An 18,085-nucleotide genomic window follows, 5' to 3' on the forward strand; every position below is an offset into this window, starting at 1 on the left:
TGTTTGCTATAAAACTCATTCATCTGATAGAAGAAATCTATTTTTTTAAAAAAAAAAAGGTATTTAAAGTTAAAAAGATGAGAGGAAAAATATTTATGACTGCTGCTTGACCAGAAGGAAAAAAAGAATGATGAATTATTACTATATATCACGACCTAGTCACAGAGGGGAAGTGTGGTGGTTAGAAGTCTTGCTTGAGAAATGATAAAGGAAATGAAAAGATCTTGACTGGATGTTTCATCTCCTAGTAATCAAAGGAATCTACCACAGTAGCTAGTTCTTAATCAGGATAATTTAACTACTAACAGGACATCTGACAATATTTGGAGGCATTCTCATGACTAGGGGAAGCTAACACTTACATTAGTGGATAGAAACCATGAATGCTGCTAAACTCCCTATAATACATAGTACATCACCCTGAAACAAAGAATTGTCCAGCCCAAAATTTGTTGAAGTTGAAGCTGAGGAACTTTAATATAGGGAAACTATGACTCAAGCTGAAAAAGGTGTGTTGATTGCTGAAATAAAAGTGGTAGAGTTTTGAATGGACTTTAAAATGACAATTGTGAATAAAATTAACAGTTTATTTACTAAGCTTAGCATATGGATGTGAAGCCTGGCTATCAAATGACTAGCATAGATTTTTAGGTTGGAACATTTTCTTAATATTAAGGTCATAGGAGTGATGCCATGACATTGGACTCTGAAAGGAAGAGGAAGAAAGATGGCTTGAGAGTAGTGAGGCTCTAAAAAATATAACTCTGCCCCTACAATTGTAAAGTACCTCAGTGAAGTAGAAAAGAGAAACCAGGGTGGTTGTGTAACAAAATCTATGGTGAGCTCAAGTGAGTGATATAAAGGATATCCTGATAAACCTTGATGATCACTTTGTTTGTAAAACTAAAGCTACTTTGTAAAAAAGTATTAAGAAAATGAGAGTTCCAGAAAGAATCAATTGTTTTATTGCTGGTTGTCAACCAAGGTAAACTTGAACTATTCAAATCCTAAATTTTTTTGCCTTCTCTGATAAAAAAGAAAAAGAAGAAAGGAAGAAGGAAGGAAGGAAGGAAGGAAGGAAGGAAGGAAGGAAGGAAGGAAGGAAGGAAAGAAGGCAAGTAATCATGGTAAATGATTACAGAAGCCTAGAGTGGGTGAAGGGATTGAAAGAGATGATAATTCCAGGATCAGTTTCAGAAAGTCTGCATCTTGGGATGCTGAGGGAAATAAGTGAGGCTATCTGAGCTACATTTGAGTACTTGAAAGTATCATATAGAATGGGAATGATGCAAAGAAACTGGAGATGGGATAATATCTTTATAAGACTTATAATGAAATGGGAAGATTTTACAAACTTCTGACAGGCAAGCTTTATTTAATTTCCAAGAAGAGTTCTAGAATGATGTTATAATGGAGTAGTTTGTGGGTATTAAGGCTCAGAAATGAGCTAGTTAAATACATGAGTAATTGAAAATAAGCAATATCAAACTAAACACATTCCATTTTTTGTAGAGTTGAAAGATAGTTAAGTCAGACATTGATGTACACATAGTACAGATGGATTGCAATAAAGCATTTGAAAATCATTTCCTGATAATATGTAAAGTATAAAAATAAGTTTGAAATTGGTAAAATTTAGTAAAGTCATAATTGATTGAAGTGCCATGCTAAGTAGAATAACGAATGAATCAATTCTCTACAGGACTTGGTTCCCAGCCTTTCTCAATGAATATTTTGTCAGCAAAATCAATATTTTGCTGAAGGTGTTAGACCATGTTTATAAAATTCAGAGTGTTGTGAATACAATAAATAATAGAATCAGAATTTTAAATCAACTAGTTGGGATTATAGAGAAAATATAAACAAATCTTCATAGATTTATTGAGTATTTAAGTTGGAGAAAGTTTTAGTCAAAACTTTTGGAGGCAAGGAAAGTAGGGCACTGAAGGGTAACTTTATATAGTTCACATATGGGTTTATAGAAAAATAAATATTAAGGGCTGATTCATTAAAAAAAACAAAGCTGATTGTCTCGAGAAATTACTTAAACTTTAATAAATCATAGCGCTAGTGAATATTATAGAAATAAACAAATTATCAAAAATCAAAAAGGCCTACTCCCACTCCATTCTACATGAATAAAGCTGTAGTCGTTAATGACAAACAGGTAACCGGTTTCAGATTTCTTCCCCTTACTTTTAGTACATTTAAAAATATAATGGAGCTATTTATACACTAAAAAAAGAGAAATGTTTCTCTGTATACTGAGGTTTATCTCTGAAAAATGATTCACATGGGACCAAACATATAAAAAATGCCTTTATAAGGTAAACAGATGTGCTAGGGAACAAAAAAGTGAAAGAAAACTTTACTGTTAGCAATGCTTATTTATAGATATGATGATATGCTCTCTAACTCTGGGTTCCTGGGTAATGTCACTAAACACATGCATTGGCATAAATATTTACTGTCACTACCAAGGCCAGTCAGATCAGAGTAGGGTGCTAATTTATTTGAGTCATCTTGTATGTCGCACAAACGTAAAAAACAGGAAGTCATATATTTTCATAAGGATAAGGGTAAGCTTTGGTGAGAGATTCACTCAAAAGAAATGAATGACGTTTTGATGGCTATCCCAGAGACTCTCAAACCAAAGAAAACTCAATCTGTGAACTCATGAGGGTTGAAAAGAAAGTTTCTATTATCAGCTCATAAGATTAAGATTGGAAGGAATCCTGTGTTAAGGACAATACTTCTTATCTGTGCTGATATAATTAAATACTTGTTACAACTGCATGGGTATCAAACTTGATGGAATTAATTAAATCAGTCATTTATTTCTTCCTGTCCTCATTCAACAAATTTCAGTGAATATTTACCACAAGTCAGGCACAGTGATAAATGCCCGACATACAAAGATAAATGAAATTCAGCCCTCTGACCCAAGGATTTAGTCTTTTAGGAGGCACATAAATCTTCAACAGAATTTTGTAATAGAGTATAATATATCCTATAAGAATTGAATCTATTAGGTAAATGGTGATGTAGTAGAGGGAGGGATAAATAGATTAATGGAGTAAAGAAAGGGTTTACTAATGAAAAGTCAGCATGAATCCAGCCATTAATAATCTCGGAAACTTCTGAGTTTCATAGAATCTCTGCTTAGAACAAAAGAGCTGAGCTGACATTTCTCATGATCCTGGGATATTATTGTTAACCTTGCCTGAGTTTCTCTTGGGTGGAACCATAGCCAAAGGATCTGGAGATACCCAAGTACTATCTCAAAATGTCCCTCCACGCCCAATTTTCTCAAGACAGCTATATAAACAAGAAATAGTGATATTATAAAGTAGAATAGCAAAGTATTATGTTACCCAAATTTCATATCTAGCTCCAACCCTACATAAAAGGGCCTCTTCCCCCATTGAACTAACACATAAATCTCAGATATTGCTGTATTCCAGCTAAACACTTGAGTAGATAACCACAGAAGGAAAGCGATAAGAGAATGAAGGTCAGATCATACCTGGGCTGGATCTTCTTACTACTCAGGCCACACGGAGTGCAGAGCCTGAGAGAACCAGCTACACTGATGTACAATAATCACAGTCATGAAAAATATCAGACTAATTCATAGTGACTCCTTTTTTTGTATAGTCTCGGCGAGGATTAGGACAAATGTGAAACTAGAGGAGATATTTCTAGAAACCCTTTCCTCAAGGGTAACACTGACAAACAGTAGGATGGGACCCTATCTAAGTTGTCAATTGAGAAAGGGGCTCAGAAGTCACTCCATTAACCCTTTTTTCATTTAAGGCACTTTCATATTATAGTTTACATAGCAGAAATATAAGGAATTCTCCATGGGCTTTTATATTCCTGAACATATAAAACAGCATCCTGTAAAATAGCAGTTTTTAGTCTTTTGCCATTTATAGAATAGACTTTTTTTTTTTTAATTTGAATGGTGCTCAACATAAAGTCATCTGCTTTTAAAAAGTTTTAAGTAAGGGCATTAATAAAACAAAAAATAGCAATAACAACCCTCACCAAGAACCATCATAATATGCCATAAAATAAATAATTTTAAAACCTAAAAACTAGGAAAGGGATATAATAAAGAACAAACTTTTAAAATTAGTTATAGTAACATTGAGACGAATTGACAACATTCTTACTTCACTACAGACCAGTGAAAGTAGTACCAATGACTTGTAATAAACCAAGGATGGGTATCTAAGGAAAATTTCTCTATAAACACCATAACACCCTTCTCATAATCATACTGTCTAGAGCAAGCATCTTAAGAATGTTGAAAATTGTCATATCCTAATGCATTGAACATGGAAGAACTTAGCACCTCATCCTTTCTTTGACAGAGGGAACTGTTCATTAAAAGTCACTACTGTCACTCAAATTGCATGTATTTGAAACAATTCTGGAATTGATAGATTTAACTTCCCTCTTATAAATCTTGTAAAGCTCTTCAAGCATTATCTTCTCAGCCTTCAGTGTGAGTGACATGGTTGGCAGGCAGGGATGTTAACTGAGTGTCTGAGGGAGCTCTGTGAGAGTGTGACACCTTCCAAGCCCCTAAGAACCATTTTAGTCATTAGAGAGATTTTGTTTTGTCAGTGTTGAAATATTTTTCATGGTAGGAGAATGGTGACTGTCAAATTAGCTACAAAATTAGGATTTTTGCCCAGAAAAATAAATCTCAACACAGTTTTAAGGTCAGAAAAAGAAAGTTTTATGCCATAAGTATATGACATGGAGATATCAAATTAAGAAAAATTTCTGAAAAATAAAGTTTCTTTAAAAAAGATTTATAGCAAATTGCATAATTCAAAGCAAAGATCTCAAGATCCACTGTTCTCAGTAAGAGTATTAGCTGAATTAGTTATTTACTATGAGCATCAGTCGGGGTTTCATTTCATCAGCATAACTTTATGTGTAATTAAAACAATATAGCTTATGAACAACCACTTAAGAAAGGGACTGGAGAACCTTTGCTACATGAAGGACCTCTACCAGGAAGAATTTGCCTATGCCATCCAATTCCGATGCCATTGCAAGGCTAATATTTATGCAGAATTCTGTAGGCAGAGAATAAATAAATATTCTGCTCTTAAGAGAATATAGGAGTCCCCCTGGAGAAGTCCCTGTCATACAGCATTCTCTTCAAGCTAAGTTCTAAATATATTTGCCATCTGCAGAAAGGGACTAACTGGATTTTAGCCACGAAGCAGGACATTTTGGCTCTAGTTATACAACACTGACTTGGTAAAAAAAAAAAAAAAAAAGGATTCAACTAAGTCTCATTTGGATTTAAATCTTGAAATTACTGTCTGTCACTTGAAACTAAATAAGGCTCTAATGAGTTATACATTATAATTTCATTCTTTATGTGTTGTGTACGTTAATGAGTCATCTTTCCGTATAACAGACATCTGGATCCTTTGCTACATTTTAAATATACAGGTGGATTCTAGGATCTGTGAATGTCTAAATATATACTATGTATGACTTAAAATTTCTATGTAGTTCTGCATTTATATGACAGCTTTTATTTCCCTCAAAGATCACATTTATTACTTCATTCAATATGCTAGAGTCATTAACTATCAATCATTAACCCCACACCTTGTTCTCAGACCACTTAACCAAATTCTTAACTGAAAATTCTTTGGAATCTCTTGTCCATACTTCTCTTTTGCAAGTAAGGTTTGTTCGAGCATGTGTAGTGCCTCTACAATCAGGACTTTTCCTTTCACATGCATCTTACATGGCCTGCTAGAGTGAGCTATTCTTTACGCATCATTGCAATCCATCTTATCTTAGAGTCATCAGCACAGACTTCTTTTAATTCCTGTTATAGATTATACCATATTTGACTCGAAGGAGTAAGAAACAACATCAATTAAGCCAAGAGATGACGATTTAATGCTTTGAGACAAGTAGCTATCTAACTACTGGAAAACTGCAAAACGAGAACTCTGTTTTAATTAAGATCCAAGATACAAAGTGATTTTTTCCTTGAAAGAGCCCAAATGAAAACTCTCCCACTGGTAAGTTGTGACATCATAGGGCGCTCACATGGCAGCACTGCTCCAAGCTCCATTTTATCAGAACTGGGATAATGCCTACATGCAATGGATTCTGCTTGCAATGAAAAATGAATAACACGCACCAAAAATAAACTATAGGATTCCATGTATACAAAGTTAAAAAATAACAAGTAAGCTAATCTTTGGGCTAAATTCAGGACGGTAGCTGCCTTTGGGGAAGACTAGGAAGCGATGACTGGGAGAGCATTCTAGAATGCCGTAACATTCTGCATTTTGAACTGCATGGTTGTTACGTAGATGTGTTCGGTTTTTGATAATTCATTGAGCTTCATAATTTGTGAACTTCTTTTTGCAAGGTAATTGTCATTTGAAAACTTTAAGATACACAAAAGCCTAAGCTTACTTCCAACCAATTAAATCAGAATCTCTAGAGATGTGACTCAAACACTGGTGTGTTTTTTCAAAGCTCTGAGTGCTGCTTACACTTTTTTTTTTTCTTCTGCTTCCCCACTCCCTGCCATTTTCTGGTATGTGCTATAGCAAGCTGACAATGAAGAATTGCATTACCCTCTGCTTCCTAACCCTCTGCCCTTCCACTGATTTGGCCAATGGGGGTGGGAGAGATTAGCAGAAGAAGGAAAAGGATGTTGGGAGATTTGTTCTCTCCCTACCTTTCATCCTCAGTGTGGCAGTGCTTCCTCCCGAAACCATGACAATGACATTCACTGGGTTCAAATTGCACTGTCCTCTTCTTTTCCCTCTTTGGATCTGGAGTAGTAATGGTGGCTGAGGAGTCTGGCTCCTGGTTCAAAACCTGCATGCGATTTTTCAGGCCTGACCATAGGCAGTTATGAAGGCTTTACCTAATGGTCTTCATGGGGGAAAGCAGCACCCCCATGCTAGACTTAGTGCACAGCAAAGGCATCGTAATCTCTGAAGGGACTTGCAGTCAAGGAGTAAGACCCTTATGGTCAGTCATGCTCTTACACACTTGCATTTCTAGCTCTGATGCCTCCATTCTGAATCTTAATCTGAGGCTTTAGGCAGAAGTCAGAGGTCATCTTTAAGAAGAGGACTCGGAAACCTTGAAGAGACTGTCCCCACTCTCTCTCAATACCCAATACTTTTTCCCTCCTGGCCCTTCTTCCTCACCAACCTTTCCCCTACTCTCTGACTCAGGGCATTTTGTTCTAAGCTCTCTCAACAGTGAGAGAGCCCCCAACATCTGTGCCTTGACCGACTTGCCATTTCACGGGGACAAATGGAACAGTGGGAGTCTGTGCTTTCTCTAGTTTTAGATTTTTGTTTGCTATTACATTCACAACAAGTAATTAAAGTCTTTAAGTCTTTCACATTTGGCTTGTTGCTTTAGTTGGCTCCTCTGACCCCTGGCAGCTCAGGTCTCCTTCCCAGGTCAGTGGAGCCCCTGACAGCATCTTGTTGCTGATAGTGCTGGCTGCTTCACCACCCGTTGGTGGTTCTCATAACCCTGCCCTCAGTTCTCTAAATAGTAACGTTATCAATTATCTTTAGTTATTCCCATTAAGTATGCCACGTATGCTAAGAACATGAATGATACACTACCTAAATTGTTCTAATATGTAGGCAATATTGAACGACACTGATACAAACCTTATATGCCATTAGAAGGCATAAGCACTTGACCTTTCAAGTCTGCCATAACAAAGTGTCACAAACTGGGTGGCTTAAACAACATAAATTTACTGTAGCACAATACCATAGGCTACAAATCCAAAATCAAGCTATCAGCAGGGCCATACTTCTGAAGGTGCTAAGGAAAGACCTATTTCAGGCCTCTCTCCCAGCTACTGGGAGCCCTTTGGCTTATGGCAGCATAACTCCAATTTTTATATGGTATCTCACTGTGTTTGTCTGTGTGCAAATTTCCCCTGTTTATAAGGACTTCAGCCATATTAAATTAGGGACCCACCCTACTCCTGTATGGCTTCATCTAAACTAATTATATCTGCAAAGCCACTATTTCCCAATAAGGTCACATTCTGAGGTGGGAGGAGCAAGATTTATACATGAATTTGAGGGACACAAATCAACCCACAACAGCCTTGTAGGGAAATGATTTCATAAAGCATTTATGTTCCTTTTTTACTATTACTACTTTATATTTCTTCCTCTGGGAAAATTATCCTAGTAAATGTTATTCATGTGGTGCTGATACCACTCACAGGCTCCAGGTGGAACATATGGCCCAAATTTGGTTAATCAGACTATTTAATGGTCCACACTGATTATTAGTTCAGGGATGGGCAAGAGGCCCAGGAGAGGCCAGTGAAAGTAAACCCCGTGGTACTTTGAAGCAGTCAAAAAAAAGGGTTCGCGAAAATCATGGCAGCCTAGAGCCACCAGTGCCACTCATATAAAGAACCCACCTGTAAAAGAAAAAGCCTTGAGGAGAACAGACCCAAGAGCAGGAGAGAACAATGCTGTAATGCTAACACTGCAATTCTAGTGTAGTGAGTGATACTTTTTGGCTCCCCAGGATTGGGAGCCAATAAAAGTCCTCTTGGTTTAAACTAATTTGAGACAAGTTCCTGATACATACAAACATAGTGCTTATGTGTGTGTGTGTGTGTGTGTGTGCACGTACACACACACACACACACACACACACACACACACACACACACACTCCCCGCCCCAGTATGACACAAATAGGTTGAGAGTTTAGGGCATTGGCTCTCAAGCTTTAGTGAGAATCCTCTGGAAAGCTTGATAAAAGACAAATTTCTAGTCATCCCTGTTTCTAATTCAGTAGATTTAGGGTACATCTTGAAAATTTGATCTCTTACAAGTTCACAGGTGATGCTAAAGCACCTGATGCTGATGTTCTGGGAAATATGCTTTGAGAACTATTGTTTTTGGAGAGATCTTTTAGGTGGCAGTTTGGTGTATGGAATAATTCTATGCAACAGAACTGAGAATTTTATATTACTTTCACTGTTCTTATCAGTTTTAAATTACAACTGATTCAATGAAAATGTTATTTGGTAGCTAACATCTTATAAAGTTTTTCTTTTTCTTTTGATGATGTCCAAAACAAAAACACATCCTAAGCTCCAGAACCTCCTTTAATTTCAATGCAAATAACTTGATCTCAGGGTTCTTTTCTCAATACCAGAAATCATTTTCATACTTCTTTCAGAGTAGTACTTCAATGCTACTAGACTTATAAAATTTTCCATGGCCAAATTCAAGCTGCAACAAATTCCTGAGGCTAAAAGAATTTATTACCTTTCATCGACAACCACCAAAAGAAATGTAACCACATGCTCCCAGTTTATGAATGATGAATTAATTTTGACACCAGGCACTCACCTATGACTTCTCTAATGTGAAATAATTTCATTTCTACAGAGATATTCGTTTTGGTGGAACCTCCTGTGAACCTTAATAAGTTTTAAGTATTTGGTAACTAAGTGAATGCATTTCCGGATTCAAAGTGTATAGGGTCTTAGGGAAAATGAAGCAGAGAATGTAAACGGCAAGGACTCCAAATTCTCATAGCCTTAACATTCAGTGGCATGGTCTAGGGTCTAAGACCTTGGGACAAATACTGGCCTATGAGTCTCAAGACATGGGTTTCAGTAATTATTTTGGAAACACTAAGATGAATTACCTTGCAAAGTTGTTCAGATTCTCTGAGCTGACCTGAAAAGAAAATAAACTACTTGAATTCTATTCTACATTTTATTTCTTTGTTTTCTGCCCATGTACAGTTTTGATCCCAATGGGAGAGGTGACATTCTGACTTGGACTTCCATTGGATAAAAGGAAAGCAGGTGAGTGATCTCAGAGAAAACCAGACTGGCTTTAGATTCAGACACAACTGGCTATGAATCCTGGCTCTGGCACACCATAACTGTGTAACCCTAGATAGATTTGCTAAATCACTGAGTTATAACTGTCTCATCAGTAAAAGTACTTACCTTGAGGGTTCTTATGAGGATTAGAGAAAATATATGCAAAGTACCATGCATCAGTTCTCAATCAAGGGTGGTATAAATCACTTGTGGTCTTACAGAATCTCTGGAAGTAGAAGCGTGAATGTGGAATGGATGAAATAAGTAAAGATAAAATCCAACAGCATCAGGACCTAGCCTAGCAGAGTTCAATCTCAGTGCTGTTTCTTCACCCTGGTGAAATATCTGCTGTGTGCTGGGTTTGACCCACATTGGCTTTCTAGCCTCTCCTTCTACCTTTCCTTGAATTGTTCTTACTTTTCAGCTCTGGCTTTCCCTTGGCTTTATTTCTATTTCCATTGTTATGGCTGTCACCTGACCCTACTGTATTCTCTCCAGATTTGGACTTCTTTAAATGAATGTAGGCATACCTCGTTTTATTGTGCTTCTTTTTGTTACACTTCCCAGACACTGTGGTTTTTACAAAACAAAGACAAGACCTTCTACCAACAAAAAGATTGATTCAATTGTGGTACTTTTTTGCAGTGGTCTGGAAGGAAACATGCAGTATCTCTGGGGTATGTCTGTATTTTCATGTCTGCTTCTGGCTTATGATATGGTTGTTATATTCCTGGATTCTGCCTCTGCCTTAATTCTAGTATGTTTATATTGATAAGAGTGTAGATAACCAGTACTACTAAAAACATGAACTAAAGTGAAACATTGTGTCTTCGGCTTACCAATTCCTCAGTACCACTATAAATGTAAAAGAGCCGAAGTGCTGTTATGACAGCAGCAACAGATAATAAAAATAATCAGAAAAGTCAAAGCAAGACTGAAAGGGAGTTTTAAAGGCAAAACACTGTTTGCCAACACAGGATAACACTGTGGGAAATTCTCATTTCTAAATTTAATGGTGAGAGACAGAAACATAGATCTCAAGGGAAAAGATTATCTCCTATAATAAATAACAAGAAACTGGCATTCCTAGTAACCAAGACAAGGACAAATTCTACAAAACAACTCTAGCTGGTAAGACTTTGAACATCTGAATGTAGCAATCACTCCAGAATCACCAAACCTAATGTTGCATTTCTGATGGCTATAAACAAATTCGATTTATTCAGCAGGGCAGTCCAAATGTCTGAGCCACTCCTAAACTGGCCTAGAGGTAGGAGGATGATCTTAATGATGTATGACAAGACTTGCATTGCAAAATAATCTTAATTACTGAACACGTTAAAAGAGACTTCACAGCTGTTAGAAAAATTTACAAACAGACTTTAAATGTATCTAATGCAAAACAGACTTTAATCTTCCAGTTCCAATTCTAACTTTACCCTTACCTGTGGAAACAAGCTCCAGTGATGAGGACCAAATGCTCCCAGGGAAACTGAGATAAAATGAAGCAAAGAAAGCTTCCTTCCAACTTACAGACACATCCTTATCAGAGGGGTATCATGGGCCCAAATGAAGATGCCTTATTACTTAAGTTATTTCAAATTGCACCCGAATCCTAATTCAACTTAAAAACCTCACTATATTGGCAACTAGAAAACTCCTTAAAGACCCTTCCAGAGAATTCTCACGGGACTCCTCAGACTGGTGCTGGAGAAATGCTATGAACTGGTTTTGAAGCCAGTGCAAGCTTCAAAAGCAGAACTCTGCAGTAAGGCATGCGGTTCATTTTACTTATCATTACACCAACCATAAGCTGGGTAATTTGGGCAAGTTGTAACTGCACAAAACCTCAATTTTCTGGACCATAAACTGGAAATTGGTCCTTCTAATGTAGGTTTGTTTTGAGATTTGACAAGACCATATTCTTCAGATGACTAACTTGACACCATAGTAGGAATAGCTCATTTTATTAAGAAATACCCTCCACTTCAAACACATTGGCTTCATTATGCTCCAAAAGCACTACTGATTGCCATTTACCCCTCACCAAAATAAGGCTCTTTAATCTTCTCCAAGATGTAATTAAGGCTTTAATTAACCGTGAATCCTTCTCTGGACTCCTCAAACCATACACATCTATCCCTTTTCTGAACCATCAAATTCAATGGTATCTCTGATTTTGACAACCATATAAAGCTGTTTCCCCTAGTCAACCACTTCATACAACCAATCCTGTCTCCCCAACCCGAAATTAAAGTTGGGGATGATAAGACCTGTTTTTCGTTGTTGCTGCTGCTGTTTTGTTTTTGTTGTTTGCTTTGGTTTTAGTTTATTTACTGAGGTAACATTGGTTAATAACGTTATATAAATTTCAGGTGTACATTACGATTCAAAACCTGTATACTCAATTATATGCTCATCACCAAAAGTCTAGTTTCTTTCTATTACTATATATTTGACACCTTTTACCCAATTCAACCTGCCCCCCATCCCCTTTCCCCTCTAGTAACCACTGTTTGGTTGTCAGTACCTACGAGTTTGTATTTGTTTGGTTAGTCTGTTGCCTACTTTTTTGTTTTATATTCCTCATATGAGTTAGATATTTTTTTTTTATTTTTTTCCCTTCTGGTTTATTTCACTTAGCATTTATCCATGTTCTCACAAATAACAAGATTTTGTCTAATTTTTATGGCTAAAGAGCATTCCATTGTTTTATGTGTATATATATCACATCTTTATGCATTCATCCAAGACCTGGTTATTAAACCTTTTTGTTTTATCTTATAAAACTGAATTCCATGATATCCACAAAGTAGTATAAAAAGATGATTCTCAATAACAAATCTATATATAAAAAGTATTTTCTCCAACCTCGGTCCTCTCAAAAATATAGTCTGACATGACCACACTACCACAAAGACAACAACAAGTACAGCTTGGCAGTCAATACAAGTTAACATATATCGTGGCATCAAAATAAGCAGGACATTAAATGTTTTCCTTCAGTCCAATTTACAAGGGAATGCAGACAGGATGACAACAAAAATATCATGGAACAGGAAAATGAACCCTACATTGAATATTTTAGGAGAAGCATTTTCAACACCAGAGAATAGAAAACATGATTCAAAATGGATACCTACTAGTTCCCATAAAGAAGAAGGACAGGAATGGGGCAAACTGGGTGTCATTACCTGATCGTGTTCTGTCCACTGGACCTGTTCAGCTGCACTCTTGCTCTCTTTGGGAAGGTAATACGGGATAGCAGATGCTGGCCTCCATCTTGTCATGATAAAGACAAAAAAAAAAAGGAAGAAGGCTTGTCTCTCAGCAATCTCAATAAAAGCCTCGTTTCACTTTATCAACTCTAATTACCTATCACTGAACCAATTACTATAGCCAAGGGTATATGATATTCTGACGGGCCAGGCTATGAAACATATCCACTCCTTGAGCTGGTGACTTCTCCAACTCCACAGAAAACCTATTACCTGAAAGTGGGATAACAGGTGTTTCCTCCAGAGGAAAGCTGAAATATTATCAGAAAAAAAAAAAAAAACTGAACAGTTTCTGGGCAATGTAAATAACACATCTCTGCTACAGGTGGAAAATAATTACTTGGTTGATATTTAAATCTATAGATAGATGGAAATAGTCTAATTATACCCCCTCACACACATTTTTTTTTAATTCCTGAAGGAAATACTTAAAAGAACATTGTATAAAATTAAGAACTCTTTGGATACCATAGTTCCCACTCTGAGTTCCCCCATTATGTGGCCTGTGGACTTCCCCAGATCACTCAGCAGCGTGACTGGGATTCCCAAAGTCTCTCTGCCTGGGCTACTAGGGACAGACATGAGATAAAAGGACAAAGTACCAGTCTGGTTACAAGCTTCCCACGAAGGACATACCATAGAGCTTCTGAAGATTATGGACAGTAAAAAATAAATATGATCTAGTATAAAACATTTTATTTTTATAATATGTAAGAACAGGATCCTAAGAACTATAATCATTACAAATTTTCATCTCTACCCCATTTTCTCAAAAGCAGATTTATTCCACTTTGGTTAGTGACATGCTGCTCCAAAAATATTTAATATAGGGCTCGGTTTCCCCTTGCTTTATTTTCAGTTGCAGTTCTATATTGTGGCATATTTACTATAATTCAAACTAGATGTTGTTTTTTATCTCTTTAAAAAACAAAATAAGTCTGTGGCCTACAAAATGTCAATAGAATTGCAGAAAAACAGGAACAACAAATATTTATTGTGAATATACCATAAAATGAGTACTGTTTTAAAAGATAAGTGCTCTGCAAGTGATAAAAATAGAGCACCACATTAGAAAGGAACTGGATAGTCAAAGGAGATTTTTCAGAAGGCAATAATAATGTTGAATCTGAACAACCAGAAAGGTATCCAAGCACGAATAAAGGGGAAGAACATTTCAGAACACCTAGTGTAAGATGCTGGTATGGTACGAATATCTGTGTCCTCCCAAAATTCATATGTCAAAGCCCTCATGCCAAGTGTTATAGTATTTGGAGATGGAATCTTTTGAGATAATTATTAGTATGGGGCTATCATGAATAGAATTATTGGCCTTATAAGAAGAGATCAGAAAGCTAGCTAGCTCTCTTTCCACCATGTGAGGGTATAACAGGAAGTCAGTTATCTGCAAACCAGGAAGAAGGCTCTCATCAGACACCGCATCTGCTGTTACCTTGATATTGGACTTTGCAGCCTCTAGAACTGTAAGAAATATTGCTTAAGATACCACGTCTCTAGTATTTTGTGATAGCAGCTGGAACTAATACAGACCCTGAAATGTGAACAAGGTTGGTGTGTAGAGAACAGAAAGAAAATATTATGTGTGAGTACAAGTGAGTGTGTGTGTGTGTGGTTTGTTTTTTCTTGATTATAATAAATTTGGGGAAGGCTGGTATAAAATGAGTTCAGTGAGTCAGAGGCCTGGTCACGTGGAACTTTACAAATCAAAGTAAGGGGTTAAATTAAAAATGAAAGTTCCAAATAAATAAATAAAATGAAAATTCCACTGAGGGTTTTTTTTCCAGCAGAGGAAATAAAATTATCGTTAAGTTTAAAAAAAAAAATACTTAACCTGAAAGGTATACAAAGGATTGTATTGAAAAAAATGAGAGTGAAATATTTAGTAAAGAAGTCCAGGAAAGATGGGATGGTGATTTGGATGAAAGGTACAGTAGTAGAGAGACAGAGAAGTGGGTGCATACCTGATACTTTTGAAAGTAGAGTAAAAAAAAAAAAGGGGGAGTAAATCTAGGAGTAAAACATAAAGCTAAAGGTTGCTCTTTGATTGTTGGCATAAGAACCTGAGTGCATGGTTTAATATTTATGTGAGTGGGAAAAAAATGTAGGATGAGTAAGGATGGGCAGCAATCTAGAATTCCAGTTCATATCTCTTCAATTTGAGATGTCCATTAGAAATCTCAGTAGTGTGATAAATAAGTAGTTACCTATACTGGTGCAGAGTTTTGGGAAGAGAACATTCTGTGAGTACTGAATTTGAAGAACGTATAGGTGATATTTATAGCCAGGAGGCTGAGTGAATTCACCTAGAAAGAAAAGGGTTCAGGATTGAACCATGGTGCAATGCAACATTAAAAAGTTGAACAGAAGAGGAGCAGTTACCAAAGTCAGCTGTGAACATGTGGCTATCAAAGTAGGGGAAAAGCAAAGAGAGTGTTCTGTCACAGAAGCCAAGAGAAGAACCTTTGCATTGTCATGGGATAATCATCCATGATTATGAGAGTTTAAGGACAGAGAAGTAATCATTGGGTTAGCAACATGAATGTCATTGATAACTTCAACACCATTACAGTGTGTTGATAAAAGAACACAAGATGATAAAGTAGAAATGGCATCCATACACTATTACTTTTATGAATCTCATAAAAAGGAGAAGCGAAAAATAAGGCATTGTCAAGAAGTCTGGCAGAGTCAACAGAATACAATTTTAAGATATAAAATATTTGGACATGCTTTGATTGTGATAGAAAAAATTACCCAACGGAAGGGGAGAAACTGCTGATGATGCTGGAGAGTGTGTGTCTAAAGCAGGAGACAAGCTCTTGAATACAAGAGGATAGATTTAGGAACCCAAACAGAAGGGTCGGCCTTGTCTAGGAACAAGTCAGAATGAGTAGCAATGTAGGTGAATTGGTAAACATAATTTTGGAAAAGTGAACAAGTATTCATTGATTATTTTTGTTAGTTCAGTAAATTATAAGGGAAGCTATCAGCCGAAGGTAAGAGACTGTTGAAATGGTGGAGTATTGAGGGGACTCAATTAGCTGTGCATAGTCACTTGAGGAGTGGGAAAATATAAATAATTGATATGCATAGTAGGATTGATGGAACATGCTATGTCTGCATTTGAGAGAGGGAATAAACATAATGTAAACAAAATCGCTATAGTTAATCATTCTCCATAAGTCTTTGGCATTAATCTGTAGGCAAGTGGAAAAAAGTAATTTTTGAGGTAAGTCCATTATCTTTATATTATCTTTATAACATAGAGATATTAGCCATGAGCAAGCAAGAAATGTTTGCTCAATAAAGAACACAATAGGTGTAAATATTGACCATGCAGGGCCAGAAGATGCTGATAAAAGAACACTGAACATTCGGAGCAGAGAGAAAGACAGGAAGCTGGATTGTACACACAAAGCAAAATTTTCCTCAGTAAGTAACTAGCAACGTGGAGGACTAAATATTACTAGATTGGAAAGGAGCAAAGCCTCTTTTGTACCAGCAACATTGGCATTTGTACCAGCAGTGCACAACCTTTGTCGTGTCTCCCAAGCTCACGAACCGTTACTTCCTCTGCTCAACCCAAGGGGATGGGCCCCTGCAGCCTGTTTGCTCTATGGTCTTCTCCCCCATGGTCACTGCTGATTCATGGAAGATAGTCAGTCCCCTTCATCTTCGTCATTCGAATCAGTATTAATTGCTGTCGATCATTTTCTGCTGGTCATTTGAGCTAGATCTGTAAGCTTGGGTGTTGAAGATTAAATGAAAGATGCTTAAAAAAAAAAAGCAGTGATAAAATTGTGTGCCTAGAAAGAAAGACCTTTGTTTAAATATGCTTTGATTCTTGAGAGCGTTACAGCCCCAAGTTTCAGATTTCCCTGAGTCTTACTTCTATTCCTTATACAAGGTTTCTAGAAGAAAATTCTATATCCTTTTAATAAAGTCTATTCTATGATCTAAGCATTTTGAGCATGTTTTTTAAATTTGTAAACAAGAGATTCCCAGGGCTTAAGGTGATATTTGAGTAAGAAATAAGCAATGGCAAGACTCTTCTGAAAATCATATGACATGAGGAAGTAAAAGTTCAGTGTGGACTGTATGTGCTTAGTTATCAAACATGAAGAAAAGTTAAGTAGAAATTAAAGTTCTATGAAAAGAGAAACTGTCCTCAGCTATTTCCAGCTACTTAATTTGAAAGTTAAAAATACAGTATTCCTCTGTATAACATATAGAGTTGGTAATCATGGTAATATAAATTATGTAATACCATATATATAACTGTTTCAATAGTGTGGATACATTCAGTCTCAATTGGTTTTTCTGTTATTTTCATGAAGTTCTCAGCCTCAGACCCCTTCCAGATTATATTAAAGCTAAATTACACAGTGAAACTGACATACACTACCTGGTTATTTTAGATATGATTCTTGTGATCAGAATGAGTAAAACAAGACCAGCCATATATCTGGGGAAATGAAATACTTTTAACCACACTTACACTGATCTAGGTGCATTTTAAGTTGCATTACAACTAAATATTATGATGAACCCTGACATTTGGAAAAAAATGTGGAGGAGACAAAAAAAACCAAAGTAATTGCCATGGCTGCCCAGATTTACTATTCACTAAAACCTGTTCTTTGATGTCAACAAAAATGCCTTGAGGAAAGCGTAAGAGTCCACAGTGTTTTCATTACCAGCCTTCCCTCCCTCCAGTGTGCCATCTTCTCAAGAAACAATGAAAGGCAAGACAGCCTCACAGAAAACCTCCAAAACATATATCAGATAAACAGAACTTTTTTAGTCCAACATGGCTAATACTTTGTTTTTTGGCTGTAGTCCACTAAGAGACTTTAAACACTTGGGGAATTCTGTTAGTATT

Source organism: Rousettus aegyptiacus, unplaced genomic scaffold, assembly GCF_014176215.1.
Source record: "Rousettus aegyptiacus isolate mRouAeg1 unplaced genomic scaffold, mRouAeg1.p scaffold_m13_p_6, whole genome shotgun sequence".
NCBI lineage: Eukaryota > Metazoa > Chordata > Mammalia > Chiroptera > Pteropodidae > Rousettus > Rousettus aegyptiacus.